At 37.7% G+C, this 14,870-nt stretch overlaps 1 protein-coding gene across 3 annotated transcripts in view; it reads left to right on the forward strand.

Annotated features, from left to right (window-relative positions):
• Positions 1 to 14,870, forward strand: part of ecel1 (endothelin converting enzyme like 1) — a 137,607-nt gene that overhangs the window by 74,364 nt on the left and 48,373 nt on the right. For 2 of the 3 annotated variants that reach the window (XM_023351777.1, XM_023351778.1), the window contains 2 exons: positions 7,523 to 7,578; positions 9,100 to 9,274. The gene's annotated coding sequence lies outside the window, so the exon portion shown is untranslated. Of the gene's footprint in view, positions 1 to 383; positions 4,709 to 4,786; positions 4,892 to 7,522; positions 7,579 to 9,099; positions 9,275 to 14,870 lie in introns of those variants that run through there. The other variant, XM_023351779.1, reaches the window with a different exon arrangement.

The raw sequence follows: 14,870 nt of genomic DNA on the forward strand, positions 1-14,870 counted from the left end.
ATTTTAAAATTGCATAATCAGACGGACCAAAATATAAAATTATGTGGAACTTTTTGTATTTTTAGAAACAAAATGAAAATTGTTATAAATAACATATTTACAAAATAAATAACTGAAAAAAAAAATCCAAATTATTTTCTTTCAATGTAAAACTTATGAAACTTTTTTTTTTTTTTTTCCTCCAGGGGGTCTTTTTGTGGGCTCCAGTGTCCCTTATATGATAGTAGGCTGACAGGAAACGGGGAAGGAGAGGGGGGAAGACATGCGGCAAATGTCATTGGGTCCGGGAGTCGAACCCGCGACGGTCGCGTCGAGGACTCAAGGCCTCCAAATACAGGTCGCGCTACCCTCTACGCCACCACGGCACGCCCAAACTTATGAAACTTTAACAAAAACTGCAGTTGTGTGTCTGTATCTGGTGAATTTTTGGTTAAAACAAGCTTCATTTAGTCAGACATTTAACTCAAGTAAGAAGCCCGATACTTCACAATAAAACCTCTCAAACAAAAGTAAAATAATACATGTTTAAAAATACTCCTAAAAGTACTTTTTTCCCACAAAGTTACTTAAATAAATATAACCGAGTAAATGAAGTTACCACCCAACTGTGAGGTTCTTCTTGCCCAGCCTGTTTGCCCAGGTGGGCTGCCATGTATTTCCAATTAAAGATGGCGGGTTGAACTGAAACTGGTTGCACTGGATTTTCTCTTGAGGTATCAGAGCAAAAAAGGATGACTTATCAGATTTGTGTCTGTAAAAAGAGAAAAAGAAAATCCAAGTATCATTTTCCTTCTATTTCTCATTTATTCTCAACTTTCTGTTGATCAATTCTAAAAAAAAAATGTAAATTTGTGTTGAAATGTTAGGTGCGGCACCCCTGCAGAACAAAAAGTGTTGCGTGCGTGTTTATGCTTTGAAGTTGTGAAGGTGTGAGAAGTCAGTAATCTGTAGGAAGTGCAGAAGCTGCTGTAGGCTGCCAGTCATGTAGAAAATGCTCTCATTTGTTTAGATTAATTATAGCAACATCTCTAAGCCATCGCCTTGCTTATTTCCTCAAGTCAAAAGGCTTCATGTTTGTCTGAAAGTTTCTTCTTGTGACTTTCTGCTTAGTTTACTTTCCTGTTTCTCCTCCCTTCACTTATCCACCAATTCTCTCCATCCATCTCCTTCTTTCTCAGCATATCTATCCTATCCATGTTGCCTCTCTTTCCGGCTGTTTGAAGGAGAGCTCTTTGAGGGTCCGCTGACTTAATTAGTGTAATGGGGTTTTGACACTTGAGACTGAACAAGTAAAAAAGATGTAGAAGAGGGATGGAGAAGGGGGCAAATGAAAGGACATTGTTATTAGTTTTATACAAAACCCTTGGTTCACAAATCTAACAAAAAACACTCAGTACTCCATGGAGGAATGGTTGGCTGAGACATTTGTTGCATTTTTTATAATTCCTTCATTAGTATGAATGCTTAATTGTTCTATTTATGTTTGCAGGAAATAGCAACTTTTTGGGCACATTTCCTCAGCAGTCAAGCATTCCCAAGCCTTTCTCAGAAAAAGAAAATCCTAATTATCTAAGTTTGTGATATTCACCTTTTTTATGGTCTCTGTTCTTAACTGCAGATCAAGAACTTTTCAGGGACCATTGAGGGGATTAACTTAGTTTGCTGGAAACAAATTTGTCAATTTTTCTTTTCCTATCAGAAGGAAGCTGAATATTTTGACATGCTTCTTGAACTTTTGTGTATTTTGTCACACTGAAAGGCACAAACATGTGTATTTAATTGGCATTTTATGTGGCAGACCAACAGAAATTAAGACATTACTATAAAGTAAAAAAAAAATGAGACATGGTTTTCAAAATGTTTCAGAAATTTGAAAAGAGTGGAGTTTATATTTACTACTTAAGTCTCTTTGGATCAAAGTTTGTTGTACTTCCCACACAGCTTCTGGTGAACAGCAAATAATACTCCATTCAGCTTTCTTTCAACAAGGGCTTTGTTTTTACAAATATTACCTAAACTTTACATTTAAATCCACAACTTATATTTGCCAACTCTCCAGATTCATTAAGGGCCTGCTTTTGTGACTAATAATATTTAGTCCCCATTAAAGCAGATTGAAGGTTGTGGTTGTTGTGAAAAAGGTTCCAGGGGTATGAATTCTTTCAGAGGTGACTGTAAATCTAACAAGTTTATATTCCTCTGGAAGTCTGGTTTCTACATGTTCAGCAGAAGATATTATTTACAAATGCTGTCCCTGGCTACACAATTTAAATCTGGACCTAAAAGAAAGAAAAGTAAACAAGAACAGATGAGTAAAAGAATGATATGCACAAAACAAAGAAGTCAGGAAGAAGGTAGTGGGAAAGAAGAAAATTGAAAGCCAAGTTCTTGTCCATCTTCGTTGGGGTTTATTTACATTTCAGAGATTTTCTCTGTATGCTGTCTGGCACATTCATAAGACGGAAAATCATGTGGCTTTTTAAAGCAAAGTTAATGTAGTTATTGTTTAATTTGAATTGAACTGAACATATGCAGTCCATATCTTTAAGCATATGTTTACTGCCATAAACTGTCGGAAGTCTTATACTATGACTGAACTGTGCTTTAATTCTACAATTGGTGAAAACTCATGCTTAGTTATATATCCACAGATCCATTTTCTCTGACCTCATATCTACTACTCATACTCATACAACAGTATATTGTGGTTTTACTTTTTACTCAGTTCTTATTGAAATGTCTTTCAATTATAATGTTGGGTCAGTATGCTATTTGTTTTCTATAGTTGACAGTTTGATACTGATCTGTGTACTCTTACAAACTGGAATACATTTGTTATCATGTGAGAATGAGTCTGTTGTTGTTCGGTCAACATATTCCCCACCTGGTTGTGCTGCTATGTTGTGTTCGGCACCCATAGTGGTACCACTGTGGGTGTCTTTAGAAATATAAGACTCAGATCTTTGAGGACCACAAATGTAGGCTAAGTGGGAGGAAAATAAGAAGAATTGAAATAAGCAGAGACTGGTTTTTCAAGGCATTTGTGTGTGCAGTGTTTGTAGAAATGTTTTGCAATATGCAAAGACAATTAGAAGTTATACAGTCATATTTCTTTAAAACTCCACCTCTTTTGGAAGTTGAGATCGGATTTTAGTTTTTCTTGCACGATCCATGCTCCCCTCTGCAGCAGGATGCAGGCATGACTAGGAGTAAGGTACTCTTGCTGCTTCCATAAGAGGGAAAATAATCAAATGAACTTGATTAATAAACTGCATTATCAGTAAATGTGACCACCTCTAAAAATTCAGGACTTTTAGCAGTTTGCTTATTTATTGCTTGAAGACGTTTTACTATGCCAAGACGGAAAGACATTAGTATTAACATGAGAAATGCAACTGTTGCCTGCCATCAATTTCAACCAGGGTTAAATGGCAATTTCCAAACAATCTATCATACTGAGTGAAAGGATGTTGAGTCAGAAGATGAATGTGACTTTTTTGGAGCCATATTCACCAGTTGACATTAGTAGTTGGAAAAAGTATGGATTGGATTTTCAGTTACTATTCAATGAATCGCATTACATCTCAAACAATATTTTCAGTATATGTCAGACCAAAGTAAGGCTGTTGGCCCACTGTGTCCTGCACCATTTTTGGGGAAAAACAGACAGAGCACATCGGCGCTAATATACCTACTTTCAGCCCTGGTGGTGGAGGGCTGATAATTTTCGGATTACAGAGTCAATTCCTGTGTCAAATGTAAAATTATCAGCAAGGCTGCAGAAGCCTGGCAGAAAATGGATCATATAACAGGACAATGATCCTCAATTAAAGCTGAAAATCTTCAATAGCATGGCTGGCAGATAGTTTATTTATTGAGTTTAAAAATATATTGTTCTGCATAAACACTCTTTCTCTCATAAACCTACACAGAAGTGTTGACAAAGCTTCCCAGCCTTTTATTTCAATTGGAAATGGAATAAAAGATTAAATAATTTGTATGGCTTCACATTCCTGCCAAAAATCTGAGGTGTGTATTAAATATGTATTAATCAAGAACACACAGAGCTGAACGTGGCCGCCATTACATTCATTAAAACAGAGAGTGAGCGGTTTATATGTTCCTCTGGCTTTTGGTAGGAATGTGATGCCATAAATTTCCTTAATATGAATTTGTGACTTACAGAACATAGAAATTACTATATTTATACAATAGCTGATTGACTGCAGCTGTAGAGTTTATTCTGAAACAATTGAAAGTGTCTCACTGGTCATTGACACTGTTCATAAACCTACGGTCATAAATTCCTTGTTTCCTCCCATGATTCATGTTGCCACTCTGTTCACAGCTCCTCCCTTTGCTGCTGATTAGCTCTTTGCTCTCACCTGTGCCTCTGCTTTAGTGCTGCTGATTACTGAATACTCTCACCTGTGCTGCTCTAAAACTCCTGCTCTACACTCACTCAGAGTAAGATTGTTGTCAGTCATTGAGTGGTTCTGTCCCATGGCCTTTCTTAAGAGAAGGTTCCATCACCCCCAGCCCTGCCTGCTCCATGTTTGTACTACTAGTTTCACGTACCTGAATATTGATTATTGCCTCATGGATTTCAACTTGTTCTGCCTTCCATGTCTACCTGTTGCTGGCCTTGAGTATTCGACCCACCATTGAGTTAAAGATTACAAGCACTTGGATCATTCATGTCCTCTTGGTAAGGCCAGATCAATGAAGTGGAGTGTGTGAATCACTTTACCCCTCTACTAAAGTTTTTTCTCTCTCCATGACATAGAGCGCACACAGTTCCCAGCGTAGCGTGTGTCCTTCACTATAAGGTCTTGTGGGTGAAAAAATCCCTGGATATGTTGCTTACCTCCAGGGATTCAAGACAATCAAGGTCAGAGTCACTGTATATCTGAAGAAACCACCTGTCAGTTAAACCATTACTTACACAATTCTGCTTCTTTGCTGCCATTCACTCACTATCCTGTCTTCTTCGAGTCTGACCAGGTGACTGCTTCTGAGAGACCGTTATATTCCAGCTTATGCATTTCCTATTGTTTCAATAAACATTGCTTTGACCTTTACTGGGTTGTAATTTACATCTTGAGTTCAACTTGTTGATCTGTAAGACCTTATACAAACTAGTGCTTTGTATTTTCTCTAAGAAATGAACACTAAAATTGTCTGAGATAACTTAGGCTTAGATGGACATTATGTCCCTCTGATTTATCACCCTACTTCAATCAACCAAACTTATAAACTGGGGATCCACAAATCTGGACCTGAAAAACCTACCGGTTTTATATTTGGCTCTGTTTCACCACACGCAAGTCAAATGATCAGGTCATTAGCATGACTATGGAGAAGTTGACTGCATACTGAAAAGGTAATTCAGCCATTTACCTGAAGAAGGTAAAAAGTCAACCATTTGAATTTCTCTCTTAGACAGCAACCCACTTCCTCCATTATTATTATTATTATTATTATTATTATTATTATTATTATTATTATTATTATTATTATTATATTCACAGTTCTGATTACAGATGCTCTCAGTGAGTGCCAGCTGGAAGAGGGTCCAAGTGGAAAACTACTTGGACCAACCCATTGATATAATCTGCATCAGAGGAAGGCCTCTGTTTGCGTAAACGGCAAACAGGCTGCTGCTGTCGCACGCTGGCATCTGCGTGCGACATGTTGAAGTAGTAACAAATCTAAAATTTGCAGAACACTGGATCTCGAGGCTTGGATTTGAAGACCCCTCCTATAAATGATCAATAAGAACAAATGGTATTTTGCTACCGGCCACTTTGTTCACTCTCCGTACTGATCTCACTCTGGTATGCTCATTCCTTTTCTCTGCAGCTCATTGCTGAACTCTTCCAGTTCCTGCTGGATGTCTCCTTTTGCCGTTGGGCTCATCCCTGAGTTTTGCTCCTGTCGGTCTGTCTCCATCCATCCTTCTTTGCCCTGGCTGCTCGGTCTGTGCCCTTGCTGCTCATTTTTTCTGCTTGTGCCTGCTGTCTTGTCAATCTGGTCTTTCTATGCCACTGCATCTTTTGAGGAAACACCTGCACATTCAGTGTCTTCTGGCTTGAATAGTAATTGGTAATGGCCTAAACTTTAACACAAATATAAAAATATATACTCAAACTAAAACATATAACACAGCGAACTTAAATAAATCCAAAGTTTCCATCCTCAGTTTCTGTCTGCCCTAAAGCTAGTGGGGAATTTTCATTTATTTCTCCACTGCACATTTGTGAAGAGATAAACTCTGAGGTGATTGCGAGAAGGTGCAAATTCACTCTCTGCCACATTGTTTTTTCAAAAAATCTCTACATATCTAGTGCACATATTCCAACTTTTAAAACTTATATTTAGAAAGCATAAGGAGGACAGATTAAAATGCAGCCTATAATCTCAATTTAGCAAAATATCTAACAGTGCTTTACAATGGTACACACACAGAGAGGGAGACACACACGCATCTGTTTTAACTCCTCCAGGGGCTGGAATCAGCCTATCCGACAGCTGAGGCAGGGTCCCAGTAGGGGTACAAGCAATATAAATGGTGCTCCCAGCTCCCCATTAGTCTGTCTGAGAGGAAGATGTAGGGGGTGGACACACAGGGTGGGGTGAGGCTCAGGTGCTGAGCAGGCAGGTCTCCTCTCGTCTTATCTAAGTTGTTGTACCTTTTGGGCAAACTGCCTCCATCCATCTTAAGCCAAACTAAACCCGAGAGTTACCTGGAGGCTAACTATCCAGTTCTGTTTTAGCCTTTGGACAGGAAGCACAAGTATATTATCAAGTGTATTATAATGTGGTTCACAATGGTTTGTGTATTCCTTTGAAATCAATTAGCTTAGTTTTGTAAGTTCTTGAAATACGATAGTCTTTGTGTTGGACTCCTCTCTCTGAGATTTCAGCTTCATTAGGGATCTTGGTGAATCAAGTGAACCAGGTCAAAGGAATATTTTTAGAAACTCAGAAATAGCATTGCAGTATTGAGCTTATTGAAACTCTTGGATAACTATCAAAAGATGGTACGTTTGCAGAGGTTTTTCAGACCAGCCTTTTTGTATGGTATTCAGTTTAGCTACTTTAACAATCCCCAGAGCCAATAGATCCCATCCCTGTTGCCTCAATATGAGGTAGTCTGGATTTCTAACTGAGAAGTGGTTTTGTGTACATTAAGGCCAGAAGTGAGCAGGTTTATTTGCTTGTCCTGGTGGGAACAGGTGTGTAAATAACATCCCAATATCAAATACGGATAAGTCAAAGAGCTGAAGGACTGGAACACACATTGCCTTCCCCTTCTCCTCATCAGCACATTGCTCCCTCTCTCACTCATGTGCTGGGCCACTTGTTATAATTCTGGGTCTGTAGGCCGCATGTGTTGCAGCATAATTTTGCAAAGTGTCCTGCTTACATGCAGGCTGACAGCTGCCCACATCCACTGCTTCACTGAGCCGAATTACAAGCCAGCAGGCCTGGTTTGCCTGACATTATTGTTTCCTGTTAGGAAAATCAGCGCATTGCATGGTGGGAAGAGTACAGCAGAATGGACCCAAAGAAAAGGTAATTAGGAAATCATTTTAAAGCAAGTTGTCAGTCTTGCAGTGGGTTGCAAAAAGTTATTATACTGTAACCTTTAAGGTTTTAGTACATTGCCGTGTTAGAATGTATATCACTTTCCTAAAATAATGGCCTAAGTCTTTTATTGCCAAAAATGATTTTGTAAAAAAAATCCACCTCTTTCTTTTCAAAAGATGTTAAAGGTAACAATTTGGGCAAAAACTTACTTAAGCCATTATTTCTAGAAAGGTGATATGTAATGGTGTATTTTTCTGGGATGTTTTGTTATAGACTATCATAAATAATACCTATGAATTGTGAGCTTATACTAGATCTAACATTTTTATATACATAAATCTGTAAAGTGTGCAATGTTGTTCAGTCCACAGAACAGAACACCTCTGTACACTTTGTAAAAATAATTTGTTCAATTCTTCCCACAAATCCTCAGTTGGATTTAGGTCTGGACTTTGACTAGTCCATTACTTGGTCCATTCTACAAATGATTTTGTGCTCATATTTAGCTTGACCCAACCTCCCATCACCTATCACCTTCTTCTCTACATCTAATGAAGAAAAGCATCCCAACATCATGATGCTGCCACTATGCATAGTGTTTTGCATGAAAAAAAGTTCTGTTTTGGTCTCATCTCACCAGAAAACATTTTTTCCAAATGTTTACTATGATTTCCCAATCTTCAAAACATCTCCTAGAGCACTACCCGATTCATCATCCAAAATTGAAAAGCCAGTATACCATCAATGGTGTCTAGCTAAACTTATGGGTGAGCAAGTATAGCATTAGAGAAGCACCTATGAAACATCATTGCTTTGTAGGAGCTGCAGAGATCGACAATTCAGGATGGGAGAATCTGCCAATAGGACCATTATTAGTCATGCAGGGGAAACAGAAAATATTTGGAAACACTTGTTCTGGTCAGATGTGACTAAAATGTAATTTACTGGTTTACAACTAACAGTTAATATTACCCTGAACACATCATTCCCATCATAAAAATAGTGGTGGTAGGATTATTATGTGGGAATGCTTTCCTTCAGCTGGGACAGAGGAAATGGTTAGTTGATGGGGAGACGGGTGATGCTGCTAAATCATGTAAATATCTTGGAATAAGCCTTGATAGAAGCTGCAAAACACTTTGCAGACAAGAGAGACTGGGGTGGAGGACAACAACCCTAAACATAAATCCAGAGCTATAGAGGAATGAATAATGAAGTTTTTAAGATAACAAATTAACATTCATGACCTGCAGATCAGTAAAAGGATTGATTTTATCCAGAGGTTTGATGGTGGGCCATCCTTTATTTTCGTCAGGTTTGAAAACTGTAATTGAATTTTAGCATTTCATGTAGAAAAACTGGTGTGTTTGTGTTTGTAACTCCCTGAGGGGCAGTTTATTTAAATATGCACGTGTGCACGCCTGCGTGCGTGTGTGAGTGTGTCTCACCTTGTTAATGAAGCATTCCCTCCCTCTCTCCCTCCTCCTCTGTCCTCATACATCGGAGGCTGTGCGCTGCAGCGGCCACAGAAAGCGCCGCGGATCCTGGTGTGTGCCGATCTCCGGAGGGTCCCGGATAATCCAGCTGGACCCTCAGTGGACTGGATCTCCCTGCTTACCCGTACTAAGCAGAAGTGGGGCTTTCACATTCCGTGCGGGGATTTTTAATTCACTCAGCGCAGGTAAGCCGTTTTAGTACCATAAGTTTTCTTCACTCCGCGGACACTCACGTTTCCACCGAGGCTGCTCCTCTAGGGGTTTGCCGTCTGAGAGTCACCGCAGATGGGGTTCAAATGATAGAGAATTATGGTGGAACAAGTGTTAGCGTTCAGAGATAAAGTGAATAAGTCGGAGACTGTGCCCTGGTCCGCTCCTGTCTCTGCGCACATGGTCTCAGTTTAGGATGCGCAAGCAACCGAAGTTTTTGTGTAGTCACCTGCTCATATGGAGACTGAGTCTAATTGTTAGACTAAATATGACATACTTTCTGCTCTTATTCTACATCAGGCATGCCACATTTAAATGCTCTGAATGCATTAATTTGCGAGCGAACCTGTTTCCAGTGTGAATTGTTGCGTCCTTTCAGAGTTAATTGAAAGATTATCGGAAAACATTTGTGAACTGTAGTGATTCAGATAGAATATATATTAAAAGTCTTTTGTACTGCAATGAGGTTGGATCCCCAGGCTCCCACCTTCCCCAAGTGCGTCTTTACGCGCTGTCAGTTCAGTCGCCACGGAGAAGATCGGACACCCAAGCGAGTGTTGAAGGAAAACAAATAGAAGAGTCATTTTTGTCCTTTTTGTTTCTTTTAAAATCTTTATACTCTACAGAAACTTCTGGAAAATTAGTTTGTAAAGCAGATCAGATTTTCTGAATACACAAACTGATGGTTCTCTGCGCGTTTGAGTCAAACTCAACCTTGTTTAAAGTTGACTCAAACCCCTTTATATCTCTAAATGATTTGTTTGAACTTACAAATGTTAAACGGTGGAAATGTTAATTGTTACAAGAAATATTAAGTGAATGTTTAAAATACGCAACCTAGTCAAAGAATAAACAGACGCATCAGAGTAAAAGTCCTCAGTAGTACGCTCTCACTTTTGTTTAACTTAAGTCTTAAATTATGTTCATAGCCGAACTACACTGATTTAAAATACATTTACCCAAAATGTTTGGTGTAATAAATAGCAAAAGTGTTGTCAATTTTAAACAATACATCTAAATATTAATTCAGCATAAATAACAAACTATTTTTCTCATTTTGTTATCTGGTTGGCATTCTGTGTTAAGAGAAACAAAAAGCTGAGAAAAACATAAAAAAACTGAAAGAAATGAACTGTTGTCATCTTTATTGCCAAGGAGACTTGTAAATCTTTTCCCTGACAAGATGCGCTGTTCATTGGTATTGACTGGCTCAAGATTAAGGAGCTCAGCCAGGTACCAAATTTCACTTTTGAAACCAACTAAAGTGGATTCAAGCTTACATTCTTGTTCCACCACAAAAACAGTCTCAATCAAAAGCCTGCTGGCAGTTCTTAGGTTTAGTAAATTATTACATACCTTCATACTAGAGCCCATAAACACTATCAGTTTTATCCTACTGTTTTCTGCTTGTTACCACAGTTGGCAACATGTTCATTTAAGGTTTAGGCGAGATTTGTTAACAAAATGAACAAGCTGATGTTTTGAAAATTGAACCATTATCAAATATTACATTTAAAAACTGATATGATTGATTGCATTTTAATTTGAATGGCTAATATTTCATGCTGTCCAAAATTCATTCATTCATTTTTACAGTGTATCAGTTGAGATTGGAAGCAGGTCGTGTATTTTCCCAGAAAATAAAGGACAGATCAATAAAAAGGGATTTGCATCAGTGTGGATTCAGAAGTGGCTACATTGTAAATAAAAGAATAGACTCTACTTCATTAACATTTTTAGATGTTAACATACCGTTACTGTCAATCCTGATACGTCAATCATATTTTTCATGTCAGAAATTATCTTCATCCAAGATATTATCACTTTGTGTCTTCTAATAAAGTATCACAATCTGACACTTGTCATTTTTAACTATTGTTATGTTATAATTAAAAAAGAGAACAATTGAACTATTAGAAATGCTTTAAATCATCTTGTGTGCAAGATTCAATACATTCGTGCTTAAACAGCTCCGCAGAGGAAGTTCTGCTTGAGTACAACTCTAAGTAGAATGTTAGTGCTCATGAGCAGTGTGTCCAAATGGGTAGCCCATACAAATGCAGCGCAGCGCTCTGCTGCAGCCTCTGGCGACTGGTGATAAGACTCAAGGGGTCTGACTTTCACTCTGAACCCTCCGAGTGTCGTAGCTATACTGCTCACGGGGAAAAGCTCGGTGACCATTTTTGATTAAGGGATAATAAACCCATTTATAGAGGGCTTGCAGGTGATGCAACTTGGCGGAGAGAAGATAAAAGAAGAGGGTTGCTTCTAAGCCCTTATTTCTGGGTACCACAAAATATCATTACAAACTGCAGCAAAGAGAGAGCAACTTTTTTTTTTCTTCACAGAAAACTTGCAGTTTCTGCTTGGAGTAAAACATGAGCATGATGTGTTCTGACCAGTAATTAGATGATGAGTGGTAGAGTTATTATTAATGTATTAATATCATATAATGTGTGACTCTGCTGTGAAGAGTTAACAGACAGTTTTAACCTCAACTGACTTTCATCATCAGAATGAAATCTACGAGACCACAGGGAGCAGTTCGGATCTCATAAAGTCTCAGCTTCCCACGACTCCAAAGCGAAACCATAATCAGCTTCCATTTGTCGAGAACAAGTGATATTCTCATTTTAGGTATCTGAATTATGTGACAGGTAACCTTTATGATCTGAAAATCGTCATCCATCAAAAGTCTTTGTGACAGTGATGTGAACCTGGTGCTGCACAGATGCTTCTAAATTAAGTACAAATGAATACAATGTGATTCAGAACTTCAACCACTGTTACTCTTAAAATAACTTTTAACATTTCCATCCATATTTGACACATTTATACTCTGACTTAAAGTTTGTTCTGTTTCTTGTTGAAGTTAAAGAAAACATTTCGTTTTGTCCCCAGTCACCACTAGTTCTTGAAATATTTTGTCTGATCTTTGAGAAATTCATGAATTTGTTGCTCTTGGTTTTGCAACAATAATTTACTATTTTTTGTTGCATCAAATGACAGTCATGTTGTTTGGCTGTCATTAACAAATACACAAAAGCAATTTGTGTATTTGTTAAAAATTAATTAATGAATGGCATTAAAGAGTTTGGATATACAACATGAAACTTTCACAATTCTTTTCATAAAGTTAAGATGACCTTTTTTTTGTTGCTTTTGCAAATAAAATTATTTTTTTTAAAATAAACACCAGCTTTTAATCTGCAGCCATTGTACAATAAAGATAACAGAATCAAAATATTTTCTAATTATAGAATGGTTCTAATGTCAAAAATACTTTCAAAAAATGCTTGTGCAGGTTTCAGTCAAACTATTTAGATTTTGAACAAGAGATGATCAGATTTGTTCAAGACTCAATAAAGAAATGTGATACATCCCCTTTGTTAAATGTCAACACTTCAAAGTGGAACCCCAATTAACAGTTTTTATTGACTAAAACTTGTTGTATTACCACAGTGTTTACAAAGTATTTTAATCTTGTCATTTTGTCAGTATTTCCATTTTCTAGTTAGTACCAAACTGAGGTGAGAGCGACAGCTGTGAGCGCTGGCGTGTTGCTACTGCAAGTGACTCTGTTGCAAATTGGTCACAGGTCCGTACCTGCAATGCTCTGAAAGGTTTTCTGCTGCATTTTATCTGATTTATGATGACTGCGAGAAATGCGTTGTTGTAACTCCTAAAAGCTAGTTCAGGTTCTGCTCATTTTATCTTTTCTGTCCACAGCTGTAAACTGTCACACAGAAGAGATCATGTTGAGCAGAAATGATTTTGTTCTCCAAATCAAACTGATGTTACAGCTGGGCGAGTTGGGTCCAATCAACTCAGTGTGAGGAACTGAAATATAGATGTTTTTTTTAAGAGGGTGTCATGAGAATTAACAGAGATTGTGTATTTATTTTTATTTTTGTCAGATTTGCAGGAAGTGCAGACTTGTTTGTTTGGGTCAAAAAGATTGATCTACAACTTTTAAAATGTTCAAGCTGTTGCTGCACTTGCTCCATTGTTTAGTCAAGTGTATTCATGCAAATTAAATGATAAAGAAAAAAAACAGTTCTTACCTACAAATGATAAAAGCAGTATATTAGCTGTTGTTACTGTTTTTTCCCTACTCCTTCTTTTAATTAGTATAAATGCTCAACAAGGAGTTGGAATCAGGAGTCTATTTTATTTATTTTTTGGGTCAAACACTGAAAAGTTTGCAAATCATTGTGCTAATGGACTACTAATGGGTATACCTACATGGAGGAGGGTCAATGTAGTGTTAATGGGATCTCTGTTCCCCCTGAATATTCCCTAAGCCACACTTTATATCAATAAATAACTGATGTATGGCGACTTTTTGACAACTGCTAAGGAGCGGACCATCAGCTGTGCTGTATCAGTGCAGCATTTGAAGGTGCATGTGACAAGCATGAAGGAGAAAGAGGGCGTGCATGTGTGAGTGTGCAGCTGCATTAGTATAACTCTCAGATATTAGGCTCTGTCATGTTTGGTAAATAGCCATTTATCACGCGAACCTCTCACTGCGATGGTACCCACAAGATCCAATCCATTAGCCATACATTAAATGTCCACCCAGCATGCGATCATCTGTTGTGTGTGCATGTGTGTCTCATAATTTATTATCACACTTGAGGAGTTGTGACACAGAGATGGTGTTTGCAGCGGAGGGAAGTTGCATGGAGAGTCGGGATACTTCATATTTTGAATTGCAATCCAATTTCCTTCACATTATAGTGAACAGAGGGCAGGAGTCTGTGTGAGTGGCTCTGCTTTCCTGGACCCAGAATGATTCTCATGGGGTGTGTGCATCTGTGTAACAATGCAGAAGATTGATGGATGATAGGGTGGAGTGATAATGACTCTCCACAGACACGGTATCCTTGAATCTCACTGAGTTTTCTTTCCTATTCTTCTCACTTTGATATACTCAGTTTGTCCTGCTCTGGACTTTTCACCTGCAAGTCGGGAGCAGCATTAAAATGATGTAAAGAGCAAGAGGTCACCATAGTTCCACAGGCTATGTATAGAAGATTAACGAAGCCTGAGTGTAAGAAAGGAAGCCTTGTGTGTCTGAAATCTTAGGCAGAAAGGGAGATTCCTCTGTGGTAATGAGAAATGTGTCGCTTTTATTACCTAGTAAGCATTTTCTGATGTTTTATCATTGCTCTTAAAAGTCATTCTCTGTAAACTAAAATAATCATTTATTTGATTATGATAATCAGAAAAGGTCATTTTAGATACCAAAAAGCCATAAACATATTTTAAAGTCACATGTATATGATTCTAAGCTGAAAGCTAAAGGTATTTGCAAAAGCAAAGACAGGAAAGCAAATCCTTGTTGGTAGTAAGAAAACGCTACATTTACACTTTGTGTAAAACGTGGTAAAATTGGAGATTTATTTTCAAATTAAAAATGACAAGTGGAGTTTCTTTCATTTTATTTGCCTTTGATTTAATTCATATATATATATATATATATATATATATATATATATATATATATTGTAATGCACTTTAGTTAATGCAAGGCATTATAGACTTTATTTAGGTGCTAAATAAAGT

The sequence above is a fragment of the Xiphophorus maculatus genome, chromosome 18 (assembly GCF_002775205.1).
Source record: "Xiphophorus maculatus strain JP 163 A chromosome 18, X_maculatus-5.0-male, whole genome shotgun sequence".
Lineage (NCBI taxonomy): Eukaryota > Metazoa > Chordata > Actinopteri > Cyprinodontiformes > Poeciliidae > Xiphophorus > Xiphophorus maculatus.